Raw genomic sequence first — 16,044 nt, 5'->3', positions numbered from 1 at the left:
GAAATGGATGGTTGAGATTGAGCAATCTCAACAAGGGGTAGGATGGAAAGTTATCAAACCATGAGGGGAACTCAATTCAATCCCAAGTTGAGAAATGTCACCTTGAGATGGCTTGAGAGGAGGCTAAGCAAGCATGATGCTAAGTAAGAATTAGGGATAACCTCAAGGGATGACATCATTGGATAATGTTGTTATCCAAGGGAGCATGCTATTGTCCAAGAGGTAAACTCTTGTGCAAAGTTGAAGGATGGCCAAAGGGACAAGCATCATGGGCTAGGGTGATATCTTGTAAGAGGCATTAAATGCCTTTTAATACTTTGGAGGTTAACTTTTTGGAAGTTAGATAACCTTCAAGGCTCATCTAAGAGCCTTACAAGTTTTGGAATACTTAACAAGTTAACTTGTTGAAAGAGATAAAGTCTTCAACACATTTTGAAGACTTTCCCCAAATTTGGAGAAGTGACTCCCCCAAATTTAGGGTTGTGACATGATTAGAAGAATTAGGCTAATTAATGAGGGATTAGATGGGTTCTAGAAGAATATTAGCATGCTAATGGAAAATGTAGGAGAATGCAAGTGAAGGGAAATAGGCATTTTTAGATAAAATAAAAGATTTATTTTAGCCAAAAGGGGTGCAACTTGCACTTGTAGGATTTTGCAAGTGGGGGGACTATTCACAAATAAATAATGATCTATTTAAATGCAAAGGGAATTTTTAATCAAATGAAAATTTAATTAAAAGGGAAAAAGGGGGTTTTGATTAAATAAATAAGATTTATTCAATTAAATGGCTAAAGGGTACTTAATCAAACCATAGTTTAATTAATAGGTCAGGCTAGAAGAAAAGGATTTTAATCAAATCTTTAATTTGATTAATAGGATGATTGCAAGAATAGGGATATTAATCAAACCTTAGTCTAATTATTAGGTGAATAAATGATGATTAAATGAATAAAATTCATTTAATTAGTTGTGCAAGTTTTAGGTGTCTACAGATATCATTGATACTTGATAGATTATTGATACATGACACTTGATTTTGTAGGAGTTGTCATACCTATGGGAACATACCATAGAAATCACATACCATCATCTACAGAGCTAGATTACTCGGCTATCCTTAAAGGATTGATTTCTTCTCTATGCACTGCATTTGTGGTACATATGTTGCATGCCTACCGTCAATTTTCATGGGCCTATTCTCATGGCCTTGATGGAGAGATGGGATCCTAATACCTCCACATTCATCCTACTAGTGGGAGAGATGATAGTGACATCAGAGGATGTATATCGCATCTTCAAATTACTAGTGAGAGGGCAGATAGTGAAATATTAGCCAGACCACTCATGGACATCTATGAGGAGAGAGAATATATACTGCATAGGTGGACCTACACATAGAGAGAAAAAGGGTTGGATTCTCATCTGATGTCTACTTCATCCATTTAGCACAGTTTCATTAGTGAGGAGACTTATGATTGCCACAATGGTGCTAGCCTTATGCCCCAATGGGCAAGGCAGTCACATGCATAGAAGCCTAACATATGCCATTCATGTGGTGGAGGAGCAACATACTATGTTTGCATGGGGATGCAACTTGTTAACTCATCTCTACCATGACTTGGGAGACTATGCATACGGGGAGGGAAGAGTCTATTGAAAAGAACTCTTTTGTATATTTGTACATTCGAGCATTTATCATGCACTAGGAAAACATGGTTTCTAGTTGATGTGGATATTGATGATCCCTAGGCATATGCTTATCCATGCATGAGATCGTGATAGAGGGGTGACTTATTATATTGGAGAGTTGTGATAGATCGATTTTGATAGGATATTGTGTGTAGACCATAAAAGAGAATGGCCAGCTAGCTAGGTCAGGAGAGACAACTTAGACACATATAGTAGGACCATCTTCTAGAGGGTCGCCATAGCTACATTGTCATGCCATTCTATTTTGATAGTGTGAGGAGACGGTTTGGTCTAGAGCAGGGCATGCCTACAATAGTACCAATCTACATATGACACTCTCAATGTGTTAGGAGACTAAGAGCAATGCCTAGATGTACTATAGATGAGATAGCACTTACAGATTTAGATGATGAGGCAAATAAAGTCATGCCCCCATTTGAAGACGATGCTGGGGTTTGGCGAATCTATGTCACTATTGGTATTTTGGTACGGTTTTGTCATTGATGTCAACACCTACTAAAACTCTAGCACTTTGGAGAACCAACAACATTCACCGGCAAGCAAGTGACTTTTGCACAGTCACCGGTATATGGTATAGCGGCAGAAAATAATGATCACTGACACTTGAAATGACTTGGAAAATAGTTGGTAATGTCGAAGACATTGTTTGGACATCTTAGCCTGGAGAATTATTTATTGGCATATTCATATTTACACATTTGTTGTTACCGGCAAAGAGGTCTAGGGTTACACCGGCAGGTTTATCTTTTCCAGATCAGCATGGCACGCTATGGAGATGATTAATTATTGTTGTAAATGCATTAAGCCGACATGTTCAATCCGTTATTGCATCGGATATTTATATTATTTGTAAAATGATTTTATTGTAATATCTTGTAGAGCCGACCTACTAAAATTGGTCTTAGGTTATGGTATAAATGTAAGGTCTTAATTGTAAGATCGGATGTGGAATACGAAAAAGAATTGTGTGAAGGTATATGTGAAGATAAGAAGAGCTATACACGCAGACATCATTTGAAGGTGAAGCTAGGTTTTTGTGAAAGCATATCAGAACTACACCGGTACTGAATCCAGCATATGAAGATGCTATTTTGAGCAGTACATTCTTATTGGATTTAACCATCCAACTATAAGCCAGTGTGACTTCCCATTTGTGATTGAGCAGTAAGCTCTAGGCGCTTGGCCTTTCTGCATGTCCAGACCCCATTTATGTACACTTACTATCTGCAGTAGTATCATCTGATTGTGGGTAAGGTTTCCCACCGTGGTTTTTCCCCTTACAAGGTTTCCATGTACAAATATTGGTGTTATGTGTTGTGGATGACTTTGTCTTTTAGTTTCAACATTAATCTTTACCGGTATTGCATTTATCAGTTGAATCTGTTCACCGGTATAACAAATTGTTTCACCGATATTAAGCAGAAATTTAATTAAGCTATTTTTGGTTTAATATTATTAAGACAACTGATTCACCGCCCCCCCCTCTCAGTTGTCTCCAGGACCTAACAATTGGTATCAGAGCCTAGTCCTCTTTTGGAGAAGTTTAACAGCTTGAGGAGATCCAATGTCTACTAACTATTTCAAGAAGGATAGTCCTAAACTTGATGTAACCAACTATGGGATATAGAAGATCAAGATGGAGACACATCTGAATTGCATTGGAAAAGACATCTGGGATGTAACAAAGAATGGATATACTGCTCCTACTGTAAGTCATCCTAATCCACCAAATCTGACTAAGGATGAAGAGAAAGATTGCAAGGCAAGAGAAGCACTCTTGAGTGCTTTATCAGATTAGCAAATCATGGGATTATTAGATAGGCCTACTACTAAAACTATTTGGGAACATTTGGAAACAATGAATGAAGGAGATTCCATAGTCAAAATTGCATAACTTGAAAGCTTCCGGGTCAGGTATGAAAGTCTAAAAATGGAAGAGGATGAAAGAATTTCTGCCTTTATGGAAAGAGTAAATGAAATTGTTTTGGGTATAAAATGTTGTGGAGGAACCTTAAGTGAAGATGAAATTGTTTCAAAAGTTTTAAGAGGATTACCACTGGCATATAAAATGAAAGTTACTACAATAAATGAACTTAGAACAATGCCTAACACATCAGTAACTAGGGATACATTGATTGGAAAACTATCAGCCTTTGAAATTGAGGAATTTGGTCCTGTTGCTACTATAAAAATAGACTTAGCTTTTAAGGCATCAACATCATCTGCACCATCATTTGACAAGTCTGATTGGAAAGCCTTTTATGCAAGAGAACTTGAAGAAAGCAGAAGAGAAAATGAAGAACTTGAACAACTTGAAGCACTATTTGCAAGAAAAATGCCTAAAGGTCCAGTTGGAAGTAAGTATGAAGGTAAAGCACCCTTTAAATATTTTAATTGCAATAAGATTGGTCATATGGCTTCAAGATGCCCTGATAGACATGCTAGGTTAAGAGAATAAGCTAGAAGGACATACAAACCTAACCCTGAATATCAGAGATACAAATTCAAGAAGAATAAGGACAAATTTTGTTATGTTGCTAATGAAGGATTCACTGATGATTCTGATGAAGATCTGGTAGACAATGGATGGGTTTTTGTTGCTATAACAGAAGATCAACTGACACCTATAGTGCAACCAATAGAATAGGCCTTGGTAGCTAAAATTGAAGTAAAGCATGAATGGATTATTGATTTAGGATGCTCACATCATATGACAGGAGATAAAAGTAAATTCTTATTTTTTCAAGAGTATAATGGAGGTCTAGTAAGATTTGGAGATGACAAATATTGTTCAATCAAAGGTAAGGGTACAATATCTCTTGATGGTAAGAATAACATTGACAATGTTTACTTTGTTGAAGGTTTAAAACACAATCTTTTGAGTGTTGGTCAATTAGTTGAGAAAGGATTTCAGTTACAATTTAAGAATGGAAAATGCAAAATCATGAACAGAACTAGTTTAGAAATTGCAACCGGTAATTAGACTAGAGGTAATATCTTTCATTTGAATAACAGTGAAAAGACATGCTTGATTGCACATATTGATGAAAGTTTGCTATGGCATAAGAGACTCTGTCATGTAAATTTTGATTGCATAGTAAAGCTCAGTACTACTAAGGCAGTTAGAGATTTACCTAAAATTGTTAAGCCTCACAATCCGGTATGTAAGGAATGTCAATTTGGAAAACAAGTTAGAGCTACTTTCAAAAGTATTCCAGAAAAATCAAATAATGCTCTTGATTTAATTCATACTGACTTATGTGGTCCAGCTAGAACTAAAAGTTTACAAGGTGATAGATATTTCATGCTAATCATTGATGACTATTCTAGAATGTGTTGGGTTACTTTTCTCAGAGAAAAATCAGAAGCACTTAGAAAGTTTAAACTATTCAAAGCAATGGTTGAAAATGAAACCAATAAGAAAATCAAATATTTAAGATCAGATCAAGGAGGTGAGTTTACATCTAAGGAATTTAATACTTTCTATGAAGTGAATGGAATCAAAAGACAACTATCAGCACCTCGAACACCACAACAGAATGGAGTTGTAGAAAGAAAGAACAAAACTATCTTGGATGTAGCAAGAAGTATGTTGTCTGAATCAAATCTACCACATGTATATTGGAGAGAAGCAATAAGTATAACAGTCTATACATTCAACAAAGTTCACATCAAAGGTGAAACCGGTAAGACCCCTCATGAACTATGGTTTGGTATTACTCCTACTCTTAAATATTTCAGAATTTTTGGAAGTAAATGCTATATTAGAAGAGATGAGTATATTGGAAAATTTGATCCTAGAAGTGATGAAGGAATATTTCTTGGTTATTCATCTAAGAGCAAAGCATACAGATGTTTTAACAAGAGATTGTAGAAAATTGTTTAAAGCACAAATGTAAATATTGATGAACAATTCAGAGGAACTTCAAGGTATATGGATTTTAAACTGGCAACAAAAATTCTGACAAATGAATCTACACTGAATCCACCGGTACAGAGTGAAGATCCAGTTACACCGGTATCATCTAAAAATTCCACAGTAACTGAGGAACAACAACAAACAAAGACACCCCGGTATGTAAGATTGAATCATTCTGAAGATCAGACAATTGGAAACAAATATAGAGGAGTTATGACAAGAGGAAGATTGGCAAATGAAGAGGTATTTCTTATTTCTCAAACTGAACCATCATCAATTAATGAGGCATGTGAAGATAAATTTTGGATTAAAGCTATGGAAGAAGAATTAGAACAGATTGAAAAGAATGACACATGGACATTAGTTCCCCAGCCTAAAGATAAAAATGTTATTGGAACCAAATGGGTATTTAGAAACAAACTTAATGAAAATGGTGAAGTAATCAGAAACAAAGCAAGACTAGTGTGTAAGGGATATTCTCAGAAAGAAGGAATTGATTACAATGAAATCTTTGCACCGGTAGCTAGAATTGAGGCAGTTAGATTATTCTTGGCTTTTGCAGCTCATAAGAACTATAAAGTATATCAGATGGATATTAAATGTGCATTTTTTAATGGAATTCTTGAAGAAGAAGTTTACATTGAACAACCCGATGGATATTCTTTGACAGAAGACAAAGATATGGTTTGTAGGTTAAAGAAAGCTTTGTATGGGTTGAAGCAAGCTCCAAGAGCTTGGTATGCAAGATTAGATAAGTATCTTTTGAAGATTGGTTTTTCTAAAGGAAATGCAGACAGTAATTTATACTATAAAGTGACTAATGATGACATTTTGGTTATAGAAGTTTTTGTTGGTGATATAATATTTGGAGTAGAAGATGGATTATGTAAATATTTTTCTATCAAAATGCAGCAAGAATTTGAAATGTCTATGATTGGAGAAGTAAAATTCTTTTTAGGATTGCAGATTTCATAGGCTGACAAAGGTATATTCTTGAGTCAATCAAAATACTTAAAAGAGTTACTTAAGAAATTTGGGATGGAGAACTCTAAACCGGTAAGTACACCTATGACTACAAATGACAAATTATCACTAAGAGATGACTCAACACCTTTTAATCCAACTAGGTACAAATGTATGATAGGAGGTTTATTGTATTTAACACAAACAAGACCAGATATTATGAATGCAGTATGTATTGTTTCAAGATTTCAAAGTAAGCCTAGAGAAAATCATGAATCAGCAGTAAAAAGGATTTTCTGGTACTTACAAGGCACTACAAATCTTGGCTTATGGTATCCTAGAGATGAAAACTTTGAATTATGTGCATACACAGATGCAAATTGGGCAGGAGATGTAGATGACAAAATAAGCACCACCGGCAGAGCATTTTTCCTTGGAAACAGATTAATTTCTTGGTTAAGTAAGAAACAAAACTATACATCTTTATCAATAGCAGAATCAGAATATGTTGCAGCAACAACAAACTGTACACAAGTATTATGGCTTAAACAAATGTTGAAGGACATAAAGGTAAATTGCAAGGAACCTATAACTATCTATTGTGATAACACTGCAGCAATTGATATATCCAAGAATCCGGTACAACATTCTAAAACTAAACATGTTTCTATCAAATTGAACTTTCTGAAAGAAAATGTTGAAGCAAAAATAGTCAAAACGGTTTATGTGAATACTAAAGAGCAGATTGCAGATATTTTCACTAAACCCCTACCTAAGGAGACCTTTGAATATCTAAGAGATCAGCTTGGGGTCATACCCCCACCGGTAGATACTTAGACAGTTGATGATTGTCATCAACCGACAGAACTAATAGAAGAAATCTTTTACTCCAGCTTTGATGAGGAAGCTACTTCTCAGGGGGAGTAGTTGGTATATTGTAATTGGTTGGTATTTTGTATATGAACCTGATTTTTTTGTAACTTTGGCATTTGATGTCAAAGGGGGAGAGATATCTATTGGAAAAACACATTATACATTATCTTTTGGGAAGATATTGGTATAGTAAAACATAAAGAAACTCATATTACTCTCAGGGGGAGAGATTGTTACTTTGGGGAGATTATTGGTTCTTATACTTGGCATTTCTATTTTGGCACTTTGATGGTTTTTCCATCTTGTGTTGCCATCAATGCCAAAGGGGGAGATTGTTGGTATTTTGGTATGGTTTTGTCATTGATGTCAACACCTACTAAAACTCTAGCACTTTGGAGAACCAACAACATTCACCGGCAAGCAAGTGACTTTTGCACAGTCACCGATATATGGTACACCGGCTGGAAATAATGATCACCGACACTTGAAATGACTTGGAAGACAGTTGGTAATGTCAAAGACATTATTTGGACATCTTATATTGGAGAATTATTTATTGGCATATTCGTATTTACATATTTGTTGTTACCGGCAAATAGGTCTAGGGTTACATCGACAGGTTTATCTTTTCTAGATCAACATGGCACGCTATGGAGATGATTAATTATTGTTGTAAATACATTAAGATGACATGTTCAATCAGTTATTGCATCAGATATTTGTATTATTTGTAAAATGATTTTATTGTAATATCTTGTAGAGCCGACCTACTAAAATTGGTCTTAGGTTATGGTATAAATGTAAGGTCTTAATTGTAAGATCGGATGTGGAATGCGAAAAAGAATTGTGTGAAGGTATATGCGAACATAAGCAGAGCTATGCACGCAAACATAATTTGAAGGTGAAGCTAGGTTTTTGTGAAAGCATATCAGAACTACACCGGTACTGAATCCAGCATATGAAGATGCTATTTTGAGCAGTACGTTCTTATTGGATTTAACCATCCAACTATAAGTTAGTGTGACTTCCCATTTGTGATTGAGCAGTGAGCTCTAGGTGCTTGGCCTTTCTGCATGTGCAGACCCCATTTATGTACACTTACTATCTACAATAGTATCATCTAATTGTGGGTAAGGTTTCCCACTATGGTTTTTCCCCTTACAGGGTTTCCACGTACAAATATTGGTGTTATGTGTTGTGGATGATTTTGTCTTTTAGTTCCATGCATTAATCTTTACTGGTATTGCATTTATCAGTTGAATCTGTTCACCGGTATAACAAACTGTTTCACCGGTATTAAGCAGAAATTTAATTAAGTTGTTTTTCATTTAATATTATTAAGACAACTGATTCACCCCTCCCCCCTCTCAATTGTCTCCAAGACCTAACAGTCACATGGTGGGAGAGGAGCTTCCCTAGAGCCATCTTTCCATTAGACTACCCAAGAGGGAACTCTGCCATGGACAAGATCAACTGACTCACAAAGTCAGGATAGAGGAGAGAGGACAAGAGGCTTCAGAGGAGCCTAGTGGTGAGGATGAATAGGGTCATTAGGACAAGGAGGAGGAGAAGGATGAGGAGGGTGATCAAGAGCAGGGGGAGAATGAGGAGGGTGATTAGGAGTAGGAGGATATACCTAATCATCAAGGAGCTGAGACTAGAGTCATAGATCCTCCAATAGTAGGGGAGTAGAGGATGCAGTGAGAGATGAGGAGGAGATGGCTATGTAGGTCCTCATCATTACAGCTACATCTTGAGATACAAAGGTGATGTGAGCATGGGGAGAGTAGTGGAGCCATACCATAGAATACCATATCATAGGCTCCTATCATATCTAACCCTACTTGGCAAGAGGGAGATTCGGGTGAGAATTTATTTGAAGAATTAAGTTAAAGTTGACTGTATGATAATGTATATATATAGCATTCTCTCTCTCTCCCTCTCTCTCTCTCTCTCTCTCTATATATATATATATATATATAGATAGTTAGCTTGCAGGAATGGAGTGATCTTATCCATCATGCACTCAATGATATCATCACTACATTGCACATTTTGTAGTCCTTGTATATCATACATAGACCACAACAGAGTGTGGGATGACATGAGGATGTATCATATCTAACCATACTTGGCAAGAGGGAGATTTGGGTGAGAATTTATTTGAAGAATTAAGTCAAAGTTGACTTTATGATAATGTATATATATATAATATTCTCTCTCTCTCTCTCTCTCTCTCTCTATATATATATATATATAGTTAGTTAGCATTTAGGAACATGTGTGATCTTATCCATCATGCACTCAATGATATCATCACTACATTGCACATTTTGTAGTCCTTGTATATCATGCGTAGACCACAACAAAGTGCGGGATGACATGAGGATGTATTTGACATAGTGAGGATAGAGATAGAGCTTGGTCGAGAGGAGAGGGAGCAACTACAACATGAGCTTACATAGGTCCATATGGAGTCAACCATGTACAGGGGTATAGTGATGGATCAAGATCTGAGGAGCTCATTGAGGAGTCACTCATGATCTACCTCTACCTAGAGGCATACACCTATGGGACCATCCTAGTAGGGGCCAAAGGGATTGAATAGCCACCATCCCTAGAGGTGGTGATATAGAGGCCACATTTTGGACCTAGTGGTTGATATATATATGATGTGTCTAAAACTTTGATATATGATGATGATCATGATGATCTTTCCTTTCAAGTTCTTTAATTTCAAAATAATATGTTATATTGCTTTGATTAAAAGTAACAAATTTGGAGAATGTAAATTATGTATTTTTAATTTAATTCACATGTGATTGATAGCTCAATTATTTCATGATTAAATTGATACATGTGTGATTTAAATAAATAACTAAGTGTTTAATTAAATACTACAAATGATGATGTGATGTATTTATGTTAAACTACATGACTATTGTGATCTAATTGAGGTCTTAATTAAATACATTATGTAACTTAACACGATACATAAAGAAAATTGCATGATAAGCTAGCATAACAAAATGTAAATTCCTAATAAATTACACAATGAATTCAAGAAATTAAAACTAAAAGATGTTTGTCAAGAAAGAAGCAATACATATTAAATAATGATTATCTAATATCGTATGCTTTAATTAAGGGGTATGTGCACAAAGATGGTGGTCAAAAAAGTGGACACCACCCAAAAAAAACATGGAAAAACAAGCAGCGCATACGCGATTCTAAAATTTAAAATGACCACATACACGCTTAGGTTTGTTGTTCCCGAGCCTAGAGAAGGTAGCGCGCACACGCTGCTTTTAGGGAAAGTAGCACATACATGCTACCTCTAGGAAAATGAGTGCGTACGCGCTACTTATAGGAAAATGAGCGTGTACACACTAATAATCCCAAAAGAACCGCGTACGCGGTGCCTATCAAAAAAAGTTTTTTTAAAAAAACTGGGTCTTATTTTCCCATGAATAGCACGTTTTTAGTTTGTTGTTTCTTCATTTTCTCGCCAAAACCATGAACGGGGTGCTAGATTTCTCCTCCAGACACTATGGATCAAGGTTAGGTTTTGTTTATTTTTGTTTTTATTTCCCATTTGTTCAATTTGTTTTACATTTTGAATTTAATTTCATTAATTTTGATTAGGTTTTTTCATTTTTTGTTTCAAAAACCATATTCTTCTAATCCACAACAACAACAACCAAATGCACCTCCTCAAAACTCACAAGATACACCCCCAATTCCTCCTTTTGACCGCACACCTGAAACACAGGAATAATTAATTAATTAGTTAGGACAAAATACGTCTAAAATCAATAGACTGATTGTTAAATTGAAAACATCCGAACTTGAGCATCATCAATCCTCACCACTAGCCTAGAAACATTAGCTAGTGGTGTCATAGTTGTTTCCACATAAATTACCAAATGGGGAAGCTTTAGGGATAGGTGTCGTCAATTCTATGCCGATGGGCTATCATACGAGGGAGTAAAAAACAAAAATATTAGTAAACAACAAATATGTGTCCTTTTCATTGATCCCAAAACTAGTTAGTCATTACCTCTTAATGCAAAGAGGTTTCCTATACATTTGTGTACCAATGTGCAAATGAAGAATCTTTTTTGGTAGAGGTGGTAGATGGTCTTTTATGATCCACCTTGTAATAATTATGAGGTGCCACTATATTTTTTGAGAAAATTATATTATGAGTTTGTGCTCAATGTGCACCCAAATTATTTTGACATGAGAGATTTCCATGGTAGAGGTGGTGGCTCTGCCCAAGATAGACCTGGAGCCCGTAGGCGATTACCCGCGGAGAGTTTCTGCCCCCTAGCACCCAAACCCAAGGTGCATCAGGTTGTCCCAGTAGAGCTGAAAGAGTCGATGGAGCTATAGACTCTTTAGGAGGCCACAACGTTGACTGGTGCCATCATCCAACATGGGACATTGTTAGCACACCCTATTGTATTCGATGATGAGCCATTAGTTGCTCTAGGTGGTGACAAAGAGCCCATCCAGAATATGTGTGTCAATTGCTCGAGGATATGCTTGGGGATAGATGATGTAGTCGGTGCAGATGGATCTACATCTCATCTGTGCATGATTTGCGGAAGTAGATGTCAGGTCCACACGACTAAGGATTTTGCGTTGATAGATGAGTTGGTGGACATGGTGTTTGCCCATGAGCGATAGACACAGGTGTGTTTATTTGAATTCATAGCATTTTATTTATCAGTCACTTTAAATTTATAATTTCATAAATAAATTTTCATTTATACATCGATTTAAATTGAGACAAATAATATGCATTTTAGGATGCAACAACGGTATCCCATACTCCTCCCCCAGTTACTACAGCTACAACTTTGATGCCTGAGGTATAAATTTTGTAACATGTTAAAATAGAATAGTACACTTTGAATTCAAAAAAATACAAGATATACTAACTATTTTTAATGCTTGGTCAAATTTTTGGTTTGTAGGTGTTGATAGGGGACCAAATGTCCCAGATTGATGATATAATGCTCTCAGCGATCGATTTTGGCCTACAAGGCTATACGGTATCATATTTTGTACAAACCTTTTTTATGTATTGTTTTGATGGAATATGCAGGTCATTTCATTTTAGATTTTTAAAATTATGTTTAATTTATTATCTGTACTAATATCTCATGTTAATTTTGGTTTTTTAGGGTACCCCCTCCATGTCTAGGGCTCATCCTAAGAAAAACAATTCCTCGAAGATGCCAAAACGTGGGAAGAAGGTAATTGAACACATTTTTAGTTGTACGATTGTTTGAAAATGTTGAAATCAAGTATTAGTTGGGGTTTGTAGATTGATTAGTTTTTTTTGTCTATTTTACATGTACAGCGGCCATTGAGCTATGTGGATTTGTTGAATGCACCTGATTCGCTTGTGGATCAAGAGAGGGCAGAGGTATGTATCTCTACTTTATTTTCTTGATTTCATGATTATATGCATGTGTACATGTGAACTTGTGATATATTATAATCTTATAATTTTTTCATATAGGAAATATCCATACCTATTTCATCAATGGCAAACCCTCCTCTGTGCACAGGAGAAGCATCTCAGGATCCGGTACACTTTTGTTTGATATGTAAAATTAATTGTTTTTAACCTACAATACTTATCATTATATTAATTGTATTTAATATTTGAACATTTTTTGTATAGGTAATACCGACAGTTTCTCCATCGATGGTGAGCCATCCTCAGTCCATTAGAGAAGCATCTCAGGTACATGTACATCATTGTTCTCTATATTATAGCTTTTAAGTGTTTTTGATATATTTATGTTTGTACATTGTATTAATTGTACATTTAATCTACAATAGACCCCTTCGCGATATGGCCATAATGTGGATCTATTTAAGTATGTCTTCAAGAAAACTCCTAGGAGTGATAAGGAGAGGAGAGCAAAGACATTAGCTCCTAGATCAACCGATGAGGTAATCTACATTTCAATTGAAAAGGAATTATAGTTAAATGCATAGTTATGTTGTTAATTGTGAACTATTTTCTACAAAAGAATTCTAGCTTGGCTTTTGAATTGTGGTTTTGCAGCCATCTACAGAGTCGTATACTACATCGAAGAGGATTGATTTTGATGATCCATCACAATTTTAGGATCATATAGTGTTAGTATTGGTCATAGAATGACCAATACATGTAGATATATTCTACATTTTATTGTATATCGATATGGACATGGCATATGCCACATTTTTGTAATACTTGTAGACACTTAAAAATAATTATTTTTAATTATTTTTAATTCCTCACATAATTAATTATGTTAATTAATTATGTTAATTCAAATTCTCCTCAATATTAATTAAATATAATTAATATTGTCACTATAGTATGTGACTGATTTATTTAATAAATCAATCCCTTTCTTTATTCTTCTAAAGAAATTAAATCCTCAAAAATCTTCCTCTTGGCTAATTAATTTCAATTAATTAGTTAACCTGCATGATTCCTACAAACCATCTTCTTAATTCATCATTAACCTAATAAATTCTTCTAGAAACTCCCTAAACTCACTTAACCTTATTCTTCTAATTTTTAATTCCCTCCACTCCTCTCTCCTAATCAAATCCTCCTACAACTCCTAATCCCACCTAACATTTCCTCTAATCCCCTCCTAATGAGTTGCTAGTGGCTAATCATCATGATTAGCCACAAAGTCAACCCCTTGTCCCTTCCATCCAACCACCAGCTTTTAATGCTCTTTTCCTAGGCGAATGTGAGATTTTCAAAATCTCACAATCCTTTAGGCATCTCCTCTCCCAAGGAATTTTTAATTCCTTCTTATTCCTCTAATCCCCATGATCACCCCTTTTTGGAGAATTTTTAATTCCTCCTCTCCATTCTTCAAGGAATGTCACATCCCTTGCTCCTCTCAAGGCACATTGGATGTCTTCCCAATGCACCTTGCTCTTCTCAAGGTACCTTGGGAAGTCTTCCCAATGCACCTTGAGGAGTGTGGAGACAAGAAATGCCTTAAAGACATATCTCTTGGTCTCCACACCCTCTCTTGGACCTTGTGTGAGCTCACAAGCAATCCTAGCCCTTCATCTTGAATCCATCTTAGCCGTCCATTTTTCCTCTCCTCCTCTTATAAATTGAGGACTCCATCCCTTCATTTTTCATCTCCAAGTTTAGTAATCTTATGCTATTCTTTTGAGCCTAGAAAAATTATTTTAGCATCCCCATCATGTCAAAATCATCCTACATCCACACTTAATCATCTCATCTCCATCATCTTCCAAGATCCATCTCATTTGTGCACAACAGTGGAGAGTCATCCACATCAAGCAAGCAAGAGGAGAACATCAAGTGGAGCATCATCCAAGGGCACCTTCACTTCATCAGGCTCTATCCGAAGGAGAAGGTATAAGGTTTGTGAGGTATATGCATTTTTCCTTGTTTTGAGCATTTCAAATTATGTCTTTGGATTTCATGTGATTATATGTTTGATTTGCATGCTTATTAACTAATCCACCTTTCAAATATTTTCCCCTCTTCATTTTGGCATGCTCGGTGGGACCCACGTCCCTGAATTTAACCTTTTTTTTGCAATTTTTTGTGAGTTTTTGTCGCAGGTTCTGCTTCAGCACGAAAACTCATACAAGTTCCTATCTAACGTGGAACGACTCTGATTCTTTTGTCGTATGGGCTACCAAGAAAACTCATACGAGTTGGTATTTGTCGTGCGACTCTGTTTCTGTTTCTGTTTACTCGTACGACTCTGTTTCTATTTACTCGTATAAAAATAGAGATTTTTTTTTTTTTTAAGTAGTTTTTTTTGTCTTCTGTACTGAAACTCGTACGAATTTTTGTCTTACGTAGTACAAATTTTGTGTTCTGTCCTATGTTTGTCTGGGGTTTGTCATACGAGCCGGTGAAATAACTTGTACGAGTTGCTATTTCTATTTACTCGTATAAAAACTAGAGTTTTTTTTTAGCAGTTTTATATATGGAATATAGTCAAATTTCAGGGCTTTTTCAAGATCAGGAGTTTTTGAATGTTTTGAGAGTCTAACAAGTGTTTGCAGATCTCATTTGTCAAAGGATTCATTAATAAAATCTACGCTTGTCAAAGACTTCATTTTGAAACTACTAACCAAGTGGTGTTGCAGGTTGCCTTGGAGATTCGATTAAACCGTGTGTTTTTTATTTTTAGGCACTTAGGCTTAATTAGGGGTATAAATGAATCAGTCTTTTGTGTGTGTGGAAAGTGTGAAAGTAGGAGAGTATGCTCTTGTCTATCTAGACAATCAGAAATCCAGACCTTTGGCACTTTTCTATCTATTTAGCGCGATTGTCTGGAAAATCTGCTCTGTTTTATCTGCTTTGTCTACAAAATCTGTTGTTTGGCACTTATCTATTTAGCGTGACTGTCTACAAAATATACTCTATTTTCTTCACTCCATTTTCTTCCAAACTTCACTAGATCCCTCGCATTGCCATTTTGCACATTTCCTTCCTTGGGGGCCTTATCCCAAAATCCACTTTTTGAAGCCCAAAATCCCACATTCCTCTATTT

The sequence above is a fragment of the Cryptomeria japonica genome, chromosome 5 (assembly GCF_030272615.1).
Source record: "Cryptomeria japonica chromosome 5, Sugi_1.0, whole genome shotgun sequence".
NCBI classification, from domain to species: Eukaryota; Viridiplantae; Streptophyta; class Pinopsida; order Cupressales; family Cupressaceae; genus Cryptomeria; species Cryptomeria japonica.
The sequence above is the reverse complement of the archived record's forward strand: the minus strand, read 5'-3'. Positions refer to the sequence as shown.